Source organism: Salmo salar, chromosome ssa19, assembly GCF_905237065.1.
Source record: "Salmo salar chromosome ssa19, Ssal_v3.1, whole genome shotgun sequence".
Taxonomy (NCBI): domain Eukaryota; kingdom Metazoa; phylum Chordata; class Actinopteri; order Salmoniformes; family Salmonidae; genus Salmo; species Salmo salar.
This window is the reverse complement of record NC_059460.1, coordinates 76215147-76230712: the sequence shown is the minus strand read 5'-3', so window position 1 is coordinate 76230712 and position 15566 is coordinate 76215147. Positions and strand designations below refer to the sequence as shown.

The window sequence follows — 15566 nt, the reverse complement described above, 5'->3', positions numbered from 1 at the left end:
CCGTAATCAAGGCCTATCACAGAAGAAACCTGTTTTGTGCACGTAAGCTAAATAAGACAAGGACAGATGAAAAAGAGTCTTGAGGGCAACATTGATCTGGATGGGAGAGAGGTTCAACCAGTTGACATGGTTTAGATGAGCCCAATTATTATATGGGTTTACACATTTTACATTCATGGCCCAAAACCACACTGCTCATGAATAAGGAATTAGTCCAATACTTGGTATCCACACAAACATGAATCACTTCTTTCCTGAAATTAAGAGAATAGAACTGCAATTACAAAAACAACGTTTTTTTCCCTTCAATTTAAATATTAGGTATCATTAAAAGAGTAAGCTACTGTAACCTAGCAACCCTACCCCACTGAAGGCAAAGCAAAGAAAGCAGGCATTGTAATAGCAGAGCATTTCATATAGCCTAATACTGATGCTGTGAACATTATTGACCAGGCATGCATGCTCACCACACTACCAAATGACCCCTTCAAAATAAACCCAATAGCATTTCACTAATGAGAAATATGAATTATTCAATCAGGTCCATCTAACTGCAAACAGAATCTGGTTAAGATGGCAAAAATAGAATAATTATAAGATAGAAAAGAATAGAAGGATTGGATTTCAGATCCTAATTTTTTAAAATGCATGTACTGATCAGATCTGCATATTAAGCTCCAACAGTTTTTCTGTTTGTTCTCATCTTAAAGAATATATCCCATGGAATCTAAAGCACCACATGGAGTTAGATGTTACAGTAATATCCACAGATCCAGACAATTACAGAGGGTGCTTAAAGGCTGTCATTCAAAAAATGTAGGACAGCCGCTCTGCATACTGTGAAGATTATAATCCATATAGAGCTATAGGCCTATATACTGTCTATAGGCCTATATACTGTCTATAGGCCTATATACTGTCTATAGGCCTATATACTGTCTATAGGCCTATATACTGTCTATAAGCCTATATACTGTCTATAGGCCTATATACTGTCTATAGGCCTATATACTGTCTATAAGCCTATATACTGTCTATAGGCCTATATACTGTCTATAGGCCTATATACTGTCTATAGGCCTATATACTGTCTATAAGCCTATATACTGTCTATAGGCCTATATACTGTCTATAGGCCTATATACTGTCTATAGGCCTATATACTGTCTATAGGCCTATATACTGTCTATAAGCCTATATACTGTCTATAGGCCTATATACTGTCTATAAGCCTATATACTGTCTATAAGCCTATATACTGCTTATAGGCCTATATACTGTCTATAGGCCTATATACTGTCTATAGGCCTATATACTGTCTATAGGCCTATATACTGTCTATAAGCCTATATACTGCTTATAGGCCTATATACTGTCTATAGGCCTATATACTGTCTATAGGCCTATATACTGTCTATAAGCCTATATACTGTCTATAGGCCTATATACTGTCTATAAGCCTATATACTGTCTATAGGCCTATATACTGTCTATAGGCCTATATACTGTCTATAGGCCTATATACTGTCTATAGGCCTATATACTGTCTATAAGCCTATATACTGTCTATAGGCCTATATACTGTCTATAGGCCTATATACTGTCTATAAGCCTATATACTGCTTATAGGCCTATATACTGTCTATAGGCCTATATACTGTCTATAGGCCTATATACTGTCTATAAGCCTATATACTGTCTATAGGCCTATATACTGTCTATAGGCCTATACACGGCCAGAGTATTACTATTAGAAATAGAGAATACAACCTCAAAAAACTTAGATACAACCTTCAAAAAACCTAGATAAAACCTTCAAAAACCTAGCGTCAACCTTCAAAAACCTAGATTCAACCTCCAAAAACCTAGATTCAACCTCCAAAAACCTAGATTCAACCTCCAAAAACCTAGATTCAACCTCTATTAAAAACCTAGATACAACCTCTATAAAAACCTAGATACAACCTCCAAAAACCTAGATACAACCTCCAAAAACCTAGATTCAACCTCCAAAAACCTAGATTCAACCTCCAAAAACCTAGATTCAACCTCCAAAAACCTAGATACAACCTCTATAAAAACCTAGATTCAACCTCCAAAAACCTAGATACAACCTCTATAAAAACCTAGATACAACCTCTATAAAACCTTGGATAGCGCTTCACATTAAGCACAGGATAAAGTGGTCATAGCATGGTATAAGAACAATAACAAGTTATATTCTTAGTTGTTGCTGTAACGATTACACTTGAGGCCCATGCGATTTCCACAGAGTTGGGTATGGCTGCCTTTTCCTGTTACGCTCCTTGCCTATGGAATAGCCTGCAGACTAAACTTAAACTTCAGACTCTTGTCCCCCTTGCCCATTTTAAATATTTATTGGAGGATTTTTATTTTTGTATTGCTTGTAACTGTTTCGGGTAATGCAAGTTCTTGTGCTTAGGGGAATAACCTATGTGTAAATGTAATCTGTTGCTGCATTTTATTTGTGTTATCTGTGATGGTTTTGTTTGTCTTGTGTAGTTTCTTAATCATTGTACCTAAACTGTGTAAACATGTATACGCAGGGCCCAGCTGTAAAAGAGCCCTTGGTCTCAGTCTGTGTTCCTTGTTGAAATAAAGGTATAACAAAAGAATAAATAAACAACGTAAAGGTTACCACCAAAGCCTTACATAACCAGTGTTAATAATTCCTCTAAACTGCTTTTGGTTCAACGCATAGGCTGCACCAGGGAAAGGAACAGCAGTGTTTTGTGAAAACCTCTGGGGAGAAACTGCATATATCTGTTTCAATGACATTGAATTATCCTGATGACAAAGCAGCAGCGCACCTACAAGGCTTCCTGATTGACCTTCACTGGCCCTTCCAGTGAAGGTCAATCGGGCCTACAACAGTGTTACAGGACTTGAACTGGGTCTGATTGTCTAGTCAAAGCCTGTGGCGCTGTCCATGGTGCCCTTGTGCTAAGGCACACTTCCTTGAGTCACAAACAAGTGGATGCAGCAAGCTCTGCTAAGCATCATTTACATAAAGCATATCTGATGGTATAAATTAGTCTCCATGCAGTAATCGGAGTGATTGTGTACTCACACTGCATAGCGGCAGCCTAACAGTACTGTGAACTATCTTGAATGAGATAAGGGTGCACAACCGAACGCCTTTATCCTGCCATTGACAGAAATGCCCCAGTAGCTTCACTTTCTTCCTGCTTTGCTCTGAGAAGGCTGCTGCTCTGTGACTTGTTCCACTGTAGCCTAAAAGAAGGCTGCTGCTCTGTGACTTGTTCCACTGTAGCCTAAAAGAAGGCTGCTGCTCTGTGACTTGTTCCACTGTAGCCTAAAAGAAGGCTGCTGCTCTGTGACTTGTTCCACTGTAGCCTAAAAGAAGGCTGCTGCTCTGTGACTTGTTCCACTGTAGCCTAAAAGAAGGCTGCTGCTCTGTGACTTGTTCCACTGTAGCCTAAAAGAAGGCTGCTGCTCTGTGACTTGTTCCACTGTAGCCTAAAAGAAGGCTGCTGCTCTGTGACTTGTTCCACTGAAGCCTAAAAGAAGGCTGCTGCTCTGTGACTTGTTCCACTGTAGCCTAAAAGAAGGCTGCTGCTCTGTGACTTGTTCCACTGTAGCCTAAAAGAAGGCTGCTGCTCTGTGACTTGTTCCACTGTAGCCTAAAAGAAGGCTGCTGCTCTGTGACTTGTTCCACTGAAGCCTAAAAGAAGGCTGCTGCTCTGTGACTTGTTCCACTGTAGCCTAAAAGAAGGCTGCTGCTCTGTGACTTGTTCCACTGTAGCCTAAAAGAAGGCTGCTGCTCTGTGACTTGTTCCACTGTAGCCTAAAAGAAGGCTGCTGCTCTGTGACTTGTTCCACTGTAGCCTAAAAGAAGGCTGCTGCTCTGTGACTTGTTCCACTGTAGCCTAAAAGAAGGCTGCTGCTCTGTGACTTGTTCCACTGTAGCCTAAAAGAAGGCTGCTGCTCTGTGACTTGTTCCACTGTAGCCTAAAAGAAGGCTGCTGCTCTGTGACTTGTTCCACTGTAGCCTAAAAGAAGGCTGCTGCTCTGTGACTTGTTCCACTGTAGCCTACATCCAGTGATTGAAACACTAGACACAGGAGACCGAAGCCAATTAACTATTCTCAGCAAGGACACATGGTTGATTACCAACTGTTCCCAATCACACAAGGCTTTCCAAGAGTACACACAGGGAAACATCCAGGATGGGAACACGTACGAGATGTATACAAGGGTCCACAGACTGAGAAATCGAGACAAGTCAAGCATTATCATTTGGATGCCAGGTCCACTGGTCCACTACAATAATATACACTATAAACCTTTTGGTTATGGTAGGAGATTCTGTATGTGACATTCTCCCATGTAACCTTACACCTCAGCACTGTAGCAGTATTGTTGCAGTAGTCCGTAGTCAGCATAAAAGCACTTTAAGTCATCCATCAAAGTCATAGGACACGGGGATGCGACACGTCCACAAGGAAAATGGTACCGATCCACTGCTCCTGGACTGAAGAGATCTCTACAAGGTTTAAAACTGCACTGCACGGCCATGCCACTTTCTACTATCCAAAACCTTACAACCATTAAACATTTTGCTATGTTAAAATGAAAGCTATTTCGCTAATATTGACCAATGGTCGGCTGAGCTCTGGCCAAGATAAAGGATATTGGGCAGGTATTAGTGAAAAGCACAACAGAAATCTGTGCCAGTTTGTTTATTTTCTCTCTGTTTGACATCAACAGGTTTTGAGTGAGTCACCTTCTGAAGAGGTGCCACTGGTCAACAACACAACCCTACCATGCAGCTAATGTAAAAGAAGCCATGACAATCACTATTCTGTGGACCTCACGTCCATGTCCGCTAATTGGAAAGAATAAGTATTGGTATGGGCACACGTTGAATGGCCTACCTCTTCAAATATGCTATGAAAATAAAGAAGGTTCCAGTTGCCCTGTGACTTTAAACATTTCAAGCAGAGTGGTGCAGGCAGTATCATAACGTCCATCTCATTTCAAGCAGAGTGGTGCAGGCAGTATCATAACATCCATCTCATTTCAAGCAGAGTGGTGCAGGCAGTATCATAACGTCCATCTCATTTCAAGCAGAGTGGTGCAGGCAGTATCATAACATCCATCTCATTTCAAGCAGAGTGGTGCAGGCAGTATCATAACATCCATCTCATTTCAAGCAGAGTGGTGCAGGCAGTATCATAACATCCATCTCATTTCAAGCAGAGTGGTGCAGGCAGTATCATAACGCACATCTCATTTCAAGCAGAGTGGTGCAGGCAGTATCATAACGTCCATCTCATTTCAAGCAGAGTGGTGCAGGCAGTATCATAACATCCATCTCATTTCAAGCAGAGTGGTGCAGGCAGTATCATAACGTCCATCTCATTTCAAGCAGAGTGGTGCAGGCAGTATCATAACATCCATCTCATTTCAAGCAGAGTGGTGCAGGCAGTATCATAACGTCCATCTCATTTCAAGCAGAGTGGTGCAGGCAGTATCATAACATCCATCTCATTTCAAGCAGAGTGGTGCAGGCAGTATCATAACATCCAGTTCATTTCAAGCAGAGTGGTGCAGGCAGTATCATAACATCCATCTCATTTCAAGCAGAGTGGTGCAGGCAGTATAATAACATCCAGTTCATTTCAAGCAGAGTGGTGCAGGCAGTATCATAACGCCCATCTCATTTCAAGCAGAGTGGTGCAGGCAGTATCATAACATCCATCTCATTTCAAGCAGAGTGGTGCAGGCAGTATAATAACATCCAGTTCATTTCAAGCAGAGTGGTGCAGGCAGTATCATAACGCCCATCTCATTTCAAGCAGAGTGGTGCAGGCAGTATAATAACATCCAGTTCATTTCAAGCAGAGTGGTGCAGGCAGTATCATAACGCCCATCTCATTTCAAGCAGAGTGGTGCAGGCAGTATCATAACATCCATCTCATTTCAAGCAGAGTGGTGCAGGCAGTATCATAACGTCCATCTCATTTCAAGCAGAGTGGTGCAGGCAGTATCATAACGTCCATCTCATTTCAAGCAGAGTGGTGCAGGCAGTATCATAACATCCATCTCATTTCAAGCAGAGTGGTGCAGGCAGTATCATAACATCCATCTCATTTCAAGCAGAGTGGTGGAGGCAGTATCATAACATCCATCTCATTTCAAGCAGAGTGGTGCAGGCAGTATCATAACGTCCATCTCATTTCAAGCAGAGTGGTGCAGGCAGTATCATAACATCCATCTCATTTCAAGCAGAGTGGTGCAGGCAGTATCATAACGTCCATCTCATTTCAAGCAGAGTGGTGCAGGCAGTATCATAACGCCCATCTCATTTCAAGCAGAGTGGTGCAGGCAGTATCATAACATCCAGTTCATTTCATGTCAGTCATGGCATTTTCTTGTGGTACAGTTTTAGTATTTTATACATCATAAATCAACTGATGATTTAAAAAAAAATCTGACCAATGGTTTATTATACATTTACACACACAAACACATGCCTATTTTTAACCCCTTTGTGGTGCACCATAACGAAAGATGAGACCAAAACAAAACACATCCAAAAATAGTAAACAATGGACAACTACACTTAGATTTTCTGACTCATTTTGCACAATGCACCATCACCTGTGACTGTAGCATCTGCTCTCACTGTCTAACCATGACGTGGGCTGAAAAACGCCCCATCAGACGGGTAAACCAGGACAAAGCGACCACAGAGGCGCTCTCCTCTCTCCTCTCATGTCCTTTCTCCATCTACGAAGAGCCAGGCCACACCCACCGCATTGCAGAAGCACATCCCGAAAACCGAGACCGGAACTTCACGATTGCAAGTCATAACTGTTATACGCCAGTGATATAGTCTAGTCTACCAGTAACAAAACCGCTAGACGCTACGCATTACGCAATAGTAAAGAGCACACAAAAGCGCACAGCTCTCCAAACAGAATAAAACTGACAACTTTTTGTCTGATGCGCAAGAATCCGTGCGTAATGGTATTATTAGGCCTAGACACTTTTGAACCAGTCGCTACTAGGCAGTAGGCATCGGGCGTTTTGATCACATGGACAATATACAGTATCCTGAGTCAAATTAAACACATACACTAGGCTACACAGCAGCCTATGCATAGTTTCTCAAATTACAATGTGGGATACTGGATACAAAGACTAAATAAAGATGCACATTTCTATTCGTCTTAAAGGTTAATGTTGCTCTACACCTGAGCAGTATTTGTTGGTGCAAGGAATCCGCCTCGTCACCTACTGTAAATGATGCGACGCCGGCACGTCACATTTTCAGATGAAAACCTCGATAACGAAACTATTTTCTCTCTTTCCACAATTATTGTGCGACTATTGAATTCAACACATGACCCTCCTTTCTGAAAGATGGCGTTAGCAGCGTTTTACCGGGTATCCTGTGTCCTCCAAAATCTCTGGTCTGAGGTGCAGTTCCTCCAAGCTTTAGCTGCAGACCGGTAAAGTCTCCCCTATGTCATCCTGCCACTGCCTGCAGTAGCCAAAATAGCTTGCTACACTCTACACCGGGAAAAACGGAATTCTGGGATAGCCAAGGATGCCCACCTTATGACAAAACACGACCCACCCACAGATGGATAATACCGGGTGAATTATACTATTATATGTGCGCAAAATCCCCCTCCTGCAATGGAGAGGTCCTAATAAAAGAAATAGGAGCTATCACACATTGGAAACTGACCTTGGGGAACACATAGCCAACTTATTCAAACTTCTGTAATACTTTTTAGATTACTATTATCTATTATATAAATCTAAAAATCGACAAAATAATTTGCTTCAACTTATTTACATATTGTTGTGAATACCAGGACTCGAACCCAGGTCCAAAACCTGTCAAACCAACACCTTAACCATTATACTAAGAGGTCCAAATGTCTTAACAAAGTTGCTAGTTGTTGGATTAAGGTCGCTACATTAACCCTTTCCCTCAGGAGAGCGTTTCCCCACACTTCCCTCATGCATACACACCCCCCGATGGCCTCACGTGCGCCATCCCGCTTCTAACGCCATTGTAGCCAATTCAGAAGTTAGCCCTGACCAGGACTCAAACCCAGCTCGAGCGACTGTCAAGCCAACACCTTAACGGTTACGCCAAGAGGTCCAACCTTCTTGACGAGGTTGCTAGGTGTTGAGTTAAGGTTGAGTTACAACATTGATATTCCACTACATCAGAGTTTGGGATCATAACATGGTTATGAGCTATTTGGTCAGGTGGTCCTATATGTTGCATAGTGCCACACCTCAAATCACAGCTGGGCATCGGGTTATGCCATGGGTGCTCCCAAGTTCGAGCTTTTCTGTACAACATATGCATCCTTGAAGCTTTGGTAAACTACTTGCTATAGCTGTAAAGCACTTCTATCTGGCTCTCAGGAAGCACTTGGTAAAGTGGCGGCTGTTGACATAAAAAGTTGAGGAACAAAATTTAGCTAACAAAAAAAAAACAAGCTAATGGGATGACAATCTTTTAAGGTCTGGGCTACTGTCTATCTAAGATGCATAGAACGACATCACAGTTTAAATAGTCTACAACAACACAACTCATAACTACTACCTGAAACCATACACAGCACACCAAATACATAACATAATGTCTGTCTACTGTCATGGTGAAAAAAGACCCTGAATCCTGACCTTCAGTTCAGTCTGATAATGACCTTGAGGGGGCCATCTGGGGACATTTCTATTCAGACAGATTGGCTTGATTCTATTTGTGATACTCATTTATATGAAAATGCCCCTGAAAATACAATTATAATGCTCTGCAGACCTGAGTGCATTAGCTGATATGGTCTGATGCTATTAATGACCACTAAACTATCAAATTATAAATCAGTTTAGACTCCTCAAAATTAAGATTCATAACAATATTGTGGGTGCAGATTGCTTAGATTAGAAGTTGAATTATGAAGCCAGCAAACATTATTAAACTTAGAAACATTTCAGGTCATATTACCAGATCAAACGACTATGAACGTCCCATTTTATGCTAAAATATGCTAAAAAGTTATAATTTTATAAAATAATTTGTATGACAGGCTGATTACAGGTGTAAAATCTTAATTTGATCACCCTGTTGCAGAACTTTCCTGAAATGCAGGAAATTAAAAACTTGAAGTGTATTTGAGGTTTAAAAAGTCTTTTCCACTTTGAAATTTCAGACTTGATTTTCCCTTTAGAAAAATACACTAGATGACCAAAAGTATAGAAAAATTGCATGGCTGTGTGCTCGATTTTATACACCTGTCAGCAACAGGTGTGGCTGAAATAGCCGAATACACAAATTTGAAGAAATGTCCGCATGCATTATATATACAAAAGTATGTGGACACCCCTTCAAATGAGTGGATTCGGCTATTTCAGCCACACCCGTTGCTAAACGTCCACACCGCCGAGTGCCAGGCCTCATCGCCCAACATCAAAGCCTTCCCAGGAGAGTGGAGGCTGTTATAGCAGCAAAGGGGGGGTCCAACTCCATATTAATGCCCATGATTTTGGAATGAGATGTTCGACGCGCAGGTGTCCACATACTTTGTGTCATGTAGTGTACTTTTATATATATATATATAGTGTATATCACAGGAGGTTGTTGGCACCCTTAATTGGGGAGGACAGGCTCGTGGTAATGAGCCATTACATTTGCTCCATTCCGGCCGTTATTATGAGCCGTCCTCCCCTCACTAGCCTCCAGTGGTGTGTATCAACCCCTACAAAAATGTCCATTCATTATAATCCACATAAGTCACATTTTCTGTTGCTGCAGGATTACTTTCCTGCTGTAGCAAACTGGCTCAAATTAAGATCCTACATCTGTATCAGATAGCTGAAAAGCTAACCCTGAATTAAAATATGAATAATGGTACACAAACATCCTAAAACTGCATTCCCTTAGAAATATCTGACTTGCTGATTTCCAAGTGAAAATGTTATATAATTATATCATTGACCACCCAGGACACTGTCCCAAAAGTACAAGGCATATATTGATAAATGAACACCTATTAACGGCCTGCTGATCCAGTACGATTTATCTGAAATTGAATTAGTAGCTTTGCCAGGGTCTGACTTCTGACTGTCATCTCACCTCCACAAGTTCCATCAGCTCAAAGACGAGAGAGTGGGCTGAGTGTTGACTGTCCTCATACACCCCCCCCAACCCCCTGGGGGGACGTAAAAAAACGCACATTTCAGATTGGTGGGATGAGAAGGAAATGGGTTGGAAGGTTCCCAGACACTGAGCACTCTGACTCAGAGCCTTCAGAACATTTGAAGGGTTGTCTGAGCGGTGCCGACTCCAAGCCTCATTTAGTGGTTGATGCATTTCTGTGAAGGCCAACCTAACTCCTCCAGCTGGCAGCCGAGTTCTGAACGATGAGCCAGGTTCCTGCAAGTGAGAATGATGCCATAAAGTAGCACTAGCTACACTATATATACAAAAGTATGTGAACACCCCTTCAAATCAGTGGATTCGTCTATTTAAGCTACGCCCGTCGCTGACAGGGGTATAAAATCAAGCACACAGCCATGCAATCTCCATAGACAAACATGGGCAGTAGAATGGCCTTACTGAAGAGCTCAGTGACTTTCAACATTGGCACCGTCATAGGATGCCACCTTTCCAACAAGTCAATTCGTCAAATGTCTGCCCTGCTAGAGTTGCCCCGGTCAACTGTAAGTGCTGTTATTGTGAAGTGGAAACGTCTAGGAGCAACAACGGTTCAGCCACGAAGTGATAGGCGACACAACCTCACAGAACAGGACCGCAGAGTGCTGAATCGCGTAGCGCGTAAAAATCGTCTGTCCTCGGTTGCAACACTCACTACCGAGTTCCAAACTGCCTCTGGAAGCAACGTCAGTACAAGAACTGTTCTTCGGCAGCTTTATGAAATGGTTTCCATTGCAGAGCAGCCATACACAAGCCTAAGAATACCATGCTCAATGCCAAGCGTCGGCTGGAGTGGTGCAAAGCTCGCCATCATTGGAGCAGTGGAAAGGCATTCTCTGGAGTGATGAATAACGGACAAATCTGGGTTTGGCGGATGCCAGGAGAACGCTATCTACTCGAATGCATCGTGCCAACTGTAAAGTTTGGTGGAGGAGGAATAATGATCTGGGGCTGTTTTTCATGGTTCAGGCCCCTTAGTTCCAGTGAAGGGAAATCTTAACGCTACACCATTCAATGACATTGTAGACGATTCTTTGCTTCCAACTTTGTGGCAACAGTTTGGGGAAGGCCCTTTCCTGTTTCAGCATGACAATGCCCCCATGAACAAAGCGAGGTCCATACAGAAATGGTTTGTTGAGATCGATGTAGAAGAACTTCACTGACTTGCATAGAGCCCTGACCTCAACCCCATCGAACACCTTTGGGATGAATTGGAACGGTGACTGCGAGCCAGGCCTACTCAGCCAACATCAGTGCCCGACCTCACTAATACTCTGCAACACTCTGCAATACCCTGTTGCTGTACTGCAACACCTTCTAATACACTGTAACATCCTGTAACACCCTGAAATGCCATGTAACACCCTACAACACCCTGTAACACCCTGCAACACCCTGTAACACCCTGCAACACCATGCAATACCCTGTTGCTGTACTGTAACACCCTGTAACACCCCGCAACACCCTGTAATACCCTGTTGCTGTACTGCAACACCCTGTAACACCCTGTAATACCCTGTTGCTGTACTGCAACACCCTGTAACACCCTGTAATACCCTGTTGCTGTACTGCAACACCCTGTTACACATTGCAGCACCCTGCAATACCCTGTAAAACCCTGCACTACCCTGTAACACCCTACAACACCCTGTAACACCCTGCAACACCCTGTAACACCCTGTAATACCCTGTTGCTGTACTGCAACACCCTGTAACACCCTGCAACACCCTGCAACACCCTCCAACACCCTGTAACACCCTGCAACACCCTGTAATACCCTGTTGCTGTACTGTAACATCCTGTAACACCCTGAAATGCCATGTAACACCCTACAACACCCTGTAACACCCTGTAGGACCCTATAATACCCTGTTGCTGTACTGCAACACCCTGTAACACCCTGTAACACCCTGCAACACCCTGTAATACCCTGTTGCTGTACTGCAACACCCTGTAACACCCTGCAACACCCTGTAATACCCTGTTGCTGTACTGGAACACCCTGTAACACCCTGCAACACCATGCAATACCCTGTAACACCCTGTAAAACCCTGCAATACCCTGCAACACCCTGTAACACACTGCAATACCCTGTAACACACTGCAACACCCTGTAACACACTGCAACACCCTGTAACACACTGCAACACCCTGTAACACACTGCAATACCCTGCAACACCCTGTAACACACTGCAACACACTGCAATACCCTGCAACACCCTCTAAAACCTTGCAATACCCTGCAACACCCTCTAAAACCTTGCAATACCCTGTAACACCCTGTGGTGTTAAAACATTTAGCTACGGAAAACAAATATGCATATTCCTTATTGGGCAAGTCCAGGTAGTCCCTACCTGTTTCAGTCATTTTTTTCTCTACATTTGGTGCCAAATGAACACGACCTGGGCCACCAAGGAAACACCAGTCAACTCCAGGGTTTCAGGTGTCATTTTGATGGGCTCCTGTCGCTCTTCGTCACAACGGTACGACTCATTACAATAGACACCTAATTATCGGGTGAAAAATAGGCAAGCCGAGGGGGATTCATTAAACACTTGACTGCATCTGTCATGCGGGGCAAGTCAATCACGGTTTAATCAGGAACTTAATGACTAAGTATGCTTCAAGAAATACCTGTCAAAACACAAGGTAAGTGAGAAGGTGGAGAGGGAGAAGGTGGAGGAGCAGCAGTGGCAGAGATAAGAACATTGAATTTGCTTTTTAATCGTTTTCAAAGACAGACAACAAACTGTCTTCTAAAACGTGTCTAGTCTGAGCTGAAGCCGACCATGCAAAGCCCTTTATTGTGTTAAGGCTGTTCTTGAATTACAGTGGCATTTTGGAAAAAATTAATACAAATCTATCATTTGTATTTATTTAAAATGTACAGTGCATTCAGAAAGTACTCAGACCCCTTGACTTTTCCACATTTTGTTACGTTACAGCCTTATTCTAAAATGTATTAAATTGTTTTTTTCCCTCATCAATCTACACACAATACACCATAATGACAAAGTAAAAACAGTTTTTATTTGTTTTTGCAAATGTATTAAAATAAAAACTGAAATGTCACATTTACATAAATATTCAGACAAATTACTCAGTACTTTGTTGGAGCACCTTTGGCAGTGATCACAGCCTCGAGTCTTCTTGGGTATGACGCTACAAACTTGGCCCACCTCTATTTGGGGAGTTTCTCCCATTCTTCTCTGCAGATCCTCTCAAGCTCTGTCAGGTTGGATGCGGAGCGTCACTGCACAGCTATTTTCAGGTCTCTCCATAGATGTTCGATCGGGTTCAAGTCCGGGCTCTGGCTGGGCCACTCAAGGATATTCATCGACTTGTCCCGAAGCCACTCCTGTGTTGTCTTGGCTGTGTGCTTAGGGTTGTTGTCCTGTTGGAAGGTGAACCTTCGACCCAGTCTGAGGTCCTGAGCGCTCTGGAGCAGGTTTTCATCAAGGATCTCTGTGTACTTTGCTCCGTTCATCTTTTCCTCGATCCTGACTAGTCTCCCAGTCCATGGCGCTGAAAGATATCCCCACAGTATGATGCAGGGATGCAAACTGATGAGGGCCCAAAAAGGTGACACTTTTTTATTTTTGGCACTGAAACATGCAAACAATCCCTGCTAGGGTGAAATGCAGGTTTTAACTAATTAAACAACAAAGAATATGATCTACATGATCAGTCTCTGTGTGTAAAATAACAAGTGGTTAATGTGAACCTAACTCACAGCTAAAAAATGTATAGAAAGCACTCCAATGTTATTTGTTGCCTAGACTTTACTGCAAATGACACTCAAGTCTTGAGAAAAAACAATACACTGATATTGCAGTTAGCCATGACAGCCTTTATAATAGAACGCTTGTGACCACATACATAAATATTGCACTTGTGAAATAAACATCTTAAAGTAGAAATAGAATGAAACAAACAGGCATTCTATTTTTGCTCTATTATAATGGCCACTATAGTAGACATCGATCAAGTGCACAAGGCTACATGTGTAAAAGAATAACGTTCACCGAGTAAAACAAATTATAATTCCCCCCTCACTCACACACACACGTGTTACTGTCAAGTTCAACACAACAAAAGCAATATCTTTGGGCTACACTGCACGTTATTACATTGTACACGTTCTGCCTGTGGACATCTGTTCTACAATGTGCCAGCAAAAGTGAGAAAGAGGGAAAGTGTGTGTTGTTCCTTTCACCTCTATGGTGGCATCCAGCTAAAGCCAGGCCCAGCTCCAGCTACACTTGATCCCTGAATCCACTTGTTTAACAAGCAACACCTCATTTTCACCTAATTCTCTCATTCTGAAAATTAACCACATACTGTAGAGGGAAAACATTAGTTAACAGATAGTGGTTAGTTCGTTAGCTAGTTAACTAGTTGGTGACGATAAGCAGAAATAAGGGAGTACCATCTCTTGTTGTAGTCGATGTGAGTTTCTCTTTCAAAGAATCCCCTTGTACACAGCCAATAGCTAACTAGCTAACGTTAGCCAAAGCAAGCTATCCGGCTACTGATAGTGCAACCCTAAGTAACAGTAAATAAAATCAAATCAAAGTTTATTTGTCACGTGCGCCGAATACAACAGGTGTAGACCTTACTGTGAAATGCTTACTTACAAGCCCTTAACAAACAGTGCAGTTTTTAAGTAAAAAAATAGGTATTAGGTAAACAATAGATAAGTAAAGAAATGTAAAAAGTATGGAGAAAAACAATTATGAAATGTATGCATTCACTACTGTAAGTCGCCCTGGATAAGAGCGTCTGCTAAATTACTAAAATGTAATGTAAAAATGTACAAAAATATTTTAAAAAACAGTCGCTATAAACAGGTGGTACCGGTACAGAGTCAACGTGCGGGAGCACTGGTTAGTCGGGCTATTTGTGGTAATATTGTCACGATTGTTGTCGGTAGAAATGGAGGACCAATACGCAGCAGGTACGTGAATGCTCATCTTGATTTTTAATTCATCTCAAAAATGAACTTACAAAATAACAAAACACAAAAAACGAACACTCGACAAATAAACAGTCTGGTAAGGCACAAGGCTATACACAGAATAATCACCCACCAATCACACATACAAACACACCCTAATATATGGGACTCTCAATCAAAGGCAGATAGACAACACCTGCCTTCAACTGAGAGTCCCAACCCCAATCAACCAAACATAGAAACACACAACCTAGACTAACCATAGAATTAACTAAACATAAACCAAAACCCGGAAATACTAAATCAAACACCCTTTACACAAACACACCACCCCGAACCACATAAAACAAATACCCCCTGCCACGCGCTGACC

General features: G+C 42.3%; 1 protein-coding gene across 8 annotated transcripts in view; it reads right to left on the bottom strand.

Moving 5' to 3' along the window:
* The window catches only part of LOC106579649 (protein 4.1), a 114991-nt gene that overhangs the window by 77291 nt on the left and 22134 nt on the right, over positions 1–15566 (bottom strand). For 2 of the 8 annotated variants that reach the window (XM_045702742.1, XM_045702741.1), the window contains exon 1: positions 7435–7601. The exons of 2 other annotated variants lie outside the window; for them this stretch is intronic. The gene's annotated coding sequence lies outside the window, so the exon portion shown is untranslated. Of the gene's footprint in view, positions 1–7288; positions 7402–7434; positions 7657–15566 lie in introns of those variants that run through there. 4 more of the 8 variants (XM_045702743.1, XM_045702745.1, XM_045702738.1 and 1 more) reach the window with 3 other exon arrangements.